Source organism: Lathyrus oleraceus, chromosome 3 (genome assembly GCF_024323335.1).
Source record: "Lathyrus oleraceus cultivar Zhongwan6 chromosome 3, CAAS_Psat_ZW6_1.0, whole genome shotgun sequence".
NCBI classification, from domain to species: Eukaryota; Viridiplantae; Streptophyta; class Magnoliopsida; order Fabales; family Fabaceae; genus Lathyrus; species Lathyrus oleraceus.
In genome coordinates, this window is record NC_066581.1 from 70,065,610 (window position 1) to 70,074,127 (window position 8,518).

The following is an 8,518-nucleotide window of genomic DNA, read 5'->3' on the forward strand; positions in this document are numbered from 1 at the left end:
AAGGGCTGACACTCTACAATTAAGGGAGGACAGACACCGAAATTTGTATGGGGATAAAGTACCACCATACAGAGAATGAGAATTGCAAGCCAACAAGTTAAACAAATATGATAATGTCAATATGCATTTATGAAACTATATGAATGTATATGTGTATGATGATTATGCTGACAAGACGATCACAAAGGATATTAAGGTGGTGCAAAGAATTTGAATCATCGGTACAATCCATGATCAATCCACAAAAAGAGGGAGACAACTGCTGGAGAACAGTGAAAACACAAACCAAAGGTCCAAATCTAGCAGAGGGAGGAGATCTACTGAGGAGAGGCGAAGTTATCGAGTCTGCATGGAATTTTAGATCAACACCATATCAAATGGGAGACAATCGTACAGAAGATAAACACCAATAGCTGCTCAGGAACCAGGAGGAAACTATGACTGGGAGCGAGTCGGATGGCGATTAGTGGGGAAACCAATGAGATCTACTGGGGAAAAGATCTTACTCTGCTGAAGATCCATCCCGTTGGGGAATACAAAAACACTGTCGAGGAAGAACACGCCGCAAGGTACTGAATTAACCAACTTAGTTGGGGAAAGGAGTCGGAACTCTGCTAGGGGATAAACACTCCGTAGGGGGACCGGAACAACACAAACCAACTAGGGATACCCGAAGAGTTAACTTCTTGGGGGACCTCTGATGTTTCGCACTTAAGGACTTCCTGCTTTTGAAGTGCTGTTGATACTTCTTTTTAATTGCTTTGAAAATATCTTGTTTTTATATGTTTTAAGAAAAAGATTTTGATTAAAATTTTTTCAAAAATGATCATAATAAACCAAGACATCTTCCATGAGAAGGGATCCAACTTGGATAATTCAACAAGTATGCCATTGGCTCTCATGAAAGGAAAAAAGGTCAAGTTTCCATGCAATGTCATGAAGAATGGGAGACTTACAATCTCACTTACTAGAATGCTATGCCTCGAGGGTCAAATTTAGCTCTATGTTAAGCAATCGTAATTGGACTTATGTAGAAGTCACAACCATCTGAGGTCGGGCAATAAAAATATAGGTGTTAATGCATGTTAGAGATTTGGTACAAAGAACTAAACTCCTAAAACTTACCACACACTAAAAGAAAAGTGGGAAAGACCTATCTCAGTCAGACTTGTATTGATTCATCTGACACAAGGTCATTGATGAATCAATTAGCATTTAGACATTAGAGAAATCATTGGTCAAATGAAGGATTGGGAAAGAATAGGGATGAAGATGAAGAGGAAAACGGAAATAGAAACACAAATTGATCATGAGAGGAATTTCATCTGATCAATACCATCCATTCATTTTGGAAGATGAAATGTACATTTGATCAATCCCCTAAATCCAATGGTTTTGATCAAACAAAAGTCAAATCAATCATGACCAAGGCCCAAATAGAAAGTCAAACATCATAAGACCATAAAAATGGCTCAACATAATTTTTTAACATTTAATCAATTAAAAATCAAATTAAAAGTGAAATAAAATGCATTTTAATATGGCAAAGGGATTTATCCTAGGTCAAAGAACCTTAGACAAAAAAATTCATGATTTTTGGAAAGTCAAAAGTGTTTTAAAACAATTAAAAATATGTAAAAAACATTTTATTCATGAAAAATATCAAAATTAATCCAAAACAGTTTTAATTCAGAATATAAAAGAGAAAAATATTTGAAGATTTTTGGTGAAAGTCCCATGTTTTTTGGATTAAAAATGAAATAATTATGAATTAAACAAAATAAAGGGATTAAATGAAAATTCAGAAATTAAAATAAAATTCAAAAAAACAAGGTCCATCAGATCTCCATCATTAATTGAGGTGGAAAATCTGATGGCCAAACGCGCACTTCTATCAAATGCCACAGTCAAAACGTGTACACGCGTGGTAATCAGAAAGAAGGGTTGAGATTAAAACGTGGAGAGATGATCTGATGGATATGACTTTGTCACCACACCACTAGAGCTAGGGCTCCGGTCATCTTCTCCGGTGGACCTCACCGGACTGGTCCACCATCAACCACTACCCAAAATAAAAAGTAAGGACATCATTTTAAAGGAAAAATGCTCAGGAGTTCGAATCTGACCTCCATTTCTTCCAATTCCAAGTATATTGAAAGATACATGGATTTGAAATTTGAGGTGCATGATTTGAGTTCCTTCGATTTGACCTCAAAGCAACTCAATCTTGTTTCCTACATTGGTAGGACTTCAGACAACCAATAATCAAAGAGAGTGGTGAAGAATTGAAAGAGAATTGAAGGCTTGAAGTTTATGAAAATTCACCTTCGGGTAGCTATGATTTGACTTGATCTTGATCTCAATTCACTTGGTTTTTACTCCTCTTTCTTGCAGTGATCAATTGAGATGAAAAGGGAAACGAATCCTTGGAGTTTGAATCTCAAAACAGAAGGTGAAATTCAAACTCGATTTCAAAGAAATCTTCAAGGAATTTTGTGGTGTAGGGTTCTGGGATGGCTTGGCAAGGCTTGGGCAATGTGTGTGTATTGATCTTGAAGCAATGCAATGGTATATATAGGCTATGGAATTCAGTTTTGCACCCTTTTCAAATTTGGCCAAAAATAGTAACATTGGTGCACAGATGCATGGGCATTGATTTGGGCCCAAACCATGATGTAATCCCACTCCAATTCGTGCACAATGGATACTGAAATCATCACATGTAAGCACGCAAAAAGAAATGATCACTTGAATTCAAAACTTGCCAAAACAAACCCAACAAAGGAACCATGTGCAAGTCCCTCAATTATTTTCCAAATAAAGTGATCTTATATTTTTTGGAAAGGTGACATCAAGGGGAACAACTTTGATGTTGAACAAGTTTCTATTTGGAGCTTGGATCATGATGAATTTTGAGGTGGAAATTGGAGAAATCAAACGTAGTTGAAACTTTTCTAAGTACAAAGTCAAATGACCACTTCTTCCACCTTGAATAACTTTTGCTATGAGGTCCAAATGAAAATGGTTTCTTCACCAAAGTTGTATCTATTTCATCCCTCTTCAATATGGTGACAAATTTTACATCATTTAGATTTCGCATGCGGGAGTTATGCATTTTAGAAGTTAAGGAAAATTGCTTGTTCAATGATGATGGTCCAAAATGACATATAATGTTTCCTCTTGGCACATGCTCTTGCAAGTTGAATTTGACATTTATCAAAGAATTAAAGTTGTAGAAGACATCTTGAAATTGATCATGCACTTTGATGGCCTTCATATCATAAAAGTTGAGCAAGTTATGGTCCTTGGAAGTTGACCTTTTAACTAGGGCACAAACAAAAATGACCTATAATCTTTTATCATAAAAAATGACTTTTCAAGAAAAACTAGATCTTGATGCCAACATGAAAGTTGTTTGAAATGTCATAAAGAGTAACGTTTCTCTTGGAATCATTTCATATGACAAAATGTGTGGGAGATACGGTCTAGGGAACCCCAGTTTTGACCAGTTGACTTTCTCTGGTCAACCTCTTTGAACCAACTTGCAAACTTGAAGTTCTCTTGATATTTAGGAGCCATGGAAGATCCTATATGTATAAGATTATGTATAATGAACTATCCCTTTATATATTTAACCAATTGTTGAAGAAACTTGCTGAGGAAGTCACACAATATACCCAGATGAAGTAGGGCTTCCAAGGCAAACAAGCTTCAAACTCTTGATGAATTCTTGATCAAAATAATGAAGAGAATAGGGATCCATATATGATGCTTATAACCATTATGAATATTTTCTTGATTGATCTATTGTCATGAGGGTCTCAAATCTTAGTTGTGAGCTTGATGAGGCACAGGTGGATGTACACACTACCTATAAAAGAAACAAAGCTACACATATACATATTTTTTGGCATTTTGGCTACTAAATAAAGAAAATAAAATTATAATACAATCAAATGTGTTTGGTGATCTCTCCCAATGCAAACCCAATGAATGATGGGTAAGGAGGATGCCAAGGTGTGATCATAAAGCTAATGCAAATGATGAGATATTATGAGGGATCTTAGGGTCAAAATTGGGGTCTTACACTTGTAAATTAAAAGGATAGGGAAAGAGAAATATACACAGTGATATATAATACTTCATAATTCTTCCTCGTTATTCCTACATGCACTCTTGAATGGATGATACCATCGTAACATGATCACGATCTTCTACTATGATGATAAAATGATTACATCGTTTTAATTACAAAGAACTATCACACGACCTTCTGATGAAACAGGAAATAATCTGCTAACACAATACAAGATCCCTCAATATCTTGATCCAATAACCTCTTTATCCATAATAACTTTCTCCAAGTATTCGTGTGTAGTGATCCCCCCTGATCCCATTGATTTCTTGTCTAAGCAATTTCCATTAACTGAGCGTATATTGGACATCTCCCAACTTTGTTTGCTAGCAATCTTTCTCCAATGCCACCAAAGAATGAAAACTTCCAACTCTGCCTTACGGACCATTAATACTTGATTCTTTAAAATTCTTCCTTGGAGTATAATGGAAACTCTCATATTGTTAGATAACCTCTCAATACCAAACCACACTCAAGAAATAATACATGCATTTGTTACAACAACAAAAAACAGTTACACACAAAAACACCATGAGTGATTAGTCAAGTAATTCATTTTTGATGAATTGTGAACATACACACACACACACACACACATACACACACACATAATGTTCAAACTAGTTTCTTGATGCATGGGTCTTGGTTCTTGATTGTTATCAATAGCTTGATCATATCCTCAACAAGATTGATCAACTCATTCTCAAATTCACACACAAAATAACAACCCGATTGCATAAAACAATATGCAACAAAAAAAGATAAATAATTGACATGGGTTCAATATCAAAGATTGGTGTTTTTGGAGAAGAAGAGAGAAGAATGGTGTAAATATGAACCCACTAATAAGAGAAGACAAAAATCACAATTTTTGTCTCTATGAATCATCATAGATTTCCCACACTTATTCTTTCAATCAAAAGAAACAATCATTTAAATAAGTGATGGGAATTGGGTTTTTATGGTTTGATTCAAATCAAGTAGGAAATTTGATTCGAATCAATCTGGACATAATCAGAAAGAGATCATTTTTAAAGCAAATGGTTTGAATCATTATTTGCACTTGATTCGAATTAAATGGGGTTATGATTCGAATCATGTTCAATTTTTGATCCGAATCAATTGATCCAAAATGTAATTCCAATTTAAAATATTTGAATGATTCTAATCAAATATTACACATGATTTGAATCAAATACAAAAACATTAAAATTAAAATGTTCTAACTTGTGATTCAAGCTACTTATGTGGAATTGATAAAACAGTAACTTTCATAGGATCAAAAAGGAAATAGCTAACAAGGATCAAATGAATATGATAGAAAATGCAAAGGGTTCTTAGTGGTACAATTAAATGACCGAAACGATTACAATCAAATGAAACAAAGTTTACAATCACACATACGAATTGAAATAGCATACAAATTACAAATACGCAATGAGACAATAATCGAATTGTAAAACATCAAAACATAATAGATACTTAAAGTTCGTAAACGATACCGAATGATACTATGCGCTTTCAAACATTATGCGGGTCAACTCCTTAATTATACACCAATATATTTATAGCCTCAACTTTATGCAAAAATGCCAACAATCAGCTCATGATAGACATATGCAACATACAAGGCATGTTATCCAAGACATTTCGAAGGTCAACTTCTCTGGAAAGACCAACTGTTACGCTAACCATGAGTAAGTGTAACTAAATTTTCTATTATTGGGGTTAGATGTAGTTACTATATTCATGTAGTAAAGTGGTCATGGAGTTCTATGTAGTTATACTCATGATGTAATATTGTTGACTCTTTAATCTTAATGCTTGTTTTAGCTTTGCAACCTAAAACATGTTTTCATGGTGTGACCTGATATCAAAAGGTGATTTTCATTACTAGATCCACCATAATCATCTATCTAGTATTAATCCTATATATAGGTATATGCTTGATATCCACACATATTGTAGCATGATCGAAGTGTAATCTCGCTAATTTATGATTGTTGGAACTTAATGCTCTGTGTTGGTTAATAGTCTGATATATCGAGTATTAGGTAACACACTGATCCCATGATGTAAAGACTGAAAGGAGATATGAGTGAAGGTAATAGGTGGTAGTATTATATGATGAGTAAAGGATTACATTACTGACCTATGGTCTTGCATGATAGATACATAATGATGAAATCTACCCCAATAAGCATTCTTTTTATTAACACCAAATTCTCCAACTTTACGCTCTGTCATTTATTTTTTGTTATTTATATTTCTGCATCATAACAACCACAAAACTCTTTCAAACTTAGAGTAATAAAACACTGCTAAATTGTCTTAAAAACAACTGGTCTCTGTGGACACAATAATTGTAAAACTTACTTTTTCTACTAACACAACAAAATGGCGTCGTTGTTGGGGACCGATGCTAATTTTTAAAGATATAGCATAATTTGTTATTTTGAGTATGTGTATATCTGTGTATAATTATATAGTATGTATATTTTGTTTATAATCGCTAACCTATTCACTTTTAGAAGTAGTTAAATTCATACTAGTTTATGCAAGGTAAGGTTACTACTGAACAATTGTTGTTTGATCCTTAAATCAAAAGAACCACACATAGAAAACTTAGTGAAAACAGAAAAAAGGAATAAATAGCCAAAATGATAAATCTAGAAGAGTCTTTTGTCTCGTGCAAATACACATTTTTAGAAATGGACTTAAACAAAAATCTAAGTTATTACTAGATGTTATTGCTAGAGGTTCTCTCATGTCCACAAGTGCAATATATGGAACAACTATCATTGAAAGAATGACACTCAGCGATCACCAATGAAGATGCAACAAGAGTCTACATGAAAACGAAGAGTTGAATTCCAATAATGCTCTTCTCGAACAAAAAAATATTTTGACATAAACAACGAATGAACTAACAAAGAAACTATAAAGACTGCCACAACAACTAAAATAAATGCAAGAAACTCCCCCAAGGAAGATTACATTCTATGATATTTGCAGCGAAGATAATCCAAATGAATTCCGCCTTCCCAATTAGGCAAAAGTAAATTATGAGTGACCCGAAACCATGGCTACATCAAAATAGAAATATGCAAAAATTCAATATGAAAGCAAAATTGGGCACCTATACCTATAAGAAATTCCGACCCAATCAATCATCTCTTCAAAACAAAATAAATTTGGAAGATGCACTGACGTAATTTTAGAGAACAACAAGATCTTAACAGAAGAATATAGAGACATCCATTAAACAACTCACGACTCACATTGGAATTTTGAGGAGCAAAATAATAGATCTAAAAAATGAATAGTGCAAGTTTGTTATTACTAAAAGTGGTAAGGTAACAACAAAGAGGAATAAGAAAGAAAAAAAAGGAAGAAGAAGAAGAAAAATAAAGAGAGAAAGAAGAAATAAAAAAATAAGAAAAGGAGAGAAAAGAAAAAATGAAAAAAGAAGAAGAAGAAGAAGAAGAAAAATAAAGAGAGGAAGATAAAATAAAAAGATAAGAAAAGGAGAGAAAAGAAAAAAAGAAAAAAAAAAGAAAGAAGAAAAAGAAAGGCATGAGAGAGAGAAAAAAAGATAAGAAAGAAAATAAAAATAAAGAGAAGGAAAAGAGAAAAAAAAAAAAATAGATGTGTCAATCAAGACTTTACCTTACCCTCACAACTTGAAACAAAAGGATAAGGAAAGACAATATGGAAGATTCCTTTATATATTCAAACAACTTCGAATAAACATCACATTTGCAAAAGATTTAGAGAAAATGCCACGCATATGCAAAGTTCATAAAATAAATCATCATCAAAAAATGCAAGTACATTGACGAAGACAAAATTCAATTGGAATCTAGTTGTGGTGCAATCATTCAACAAACATTATCCTGAAAATGAGTTGACTCGGGAAGAGTAACATTACATGTTATGATAGGAACAATTAGTGTGGGGAAAGCACTTGTCTACATGGAATCTAGCATCAATATCATGCCTTTATAAGTAGTCAAAAAAATTGTGACCTAGACCTGAAACAGACGTGAATGACTTTGCAAATGGCAGACAAGTCCGTCAAGCACCATTCAAATAGAGATATGCAGGGCCAAATTGTGGTTCCTCCCCTTCTCTGACCGTTCTTCATCACTAAAGCTCAGATTGTTACATGCGGTAATATTGGCCACAATGCCATCAAATTGATCGATAGTCACGTCATGGTCCACATGGGCCTACTCTAGGACCTTCTGCAAAGCTTCTCGGTGTGCTTCTGAACTCATCAGTAGGGATAATACGAATATCTTGGACGAAATATACAACAACTGGTCTACCACATTAAAATCACTCCTCTTGATCAATTTCAGCACCTCAATTTCTCTATCA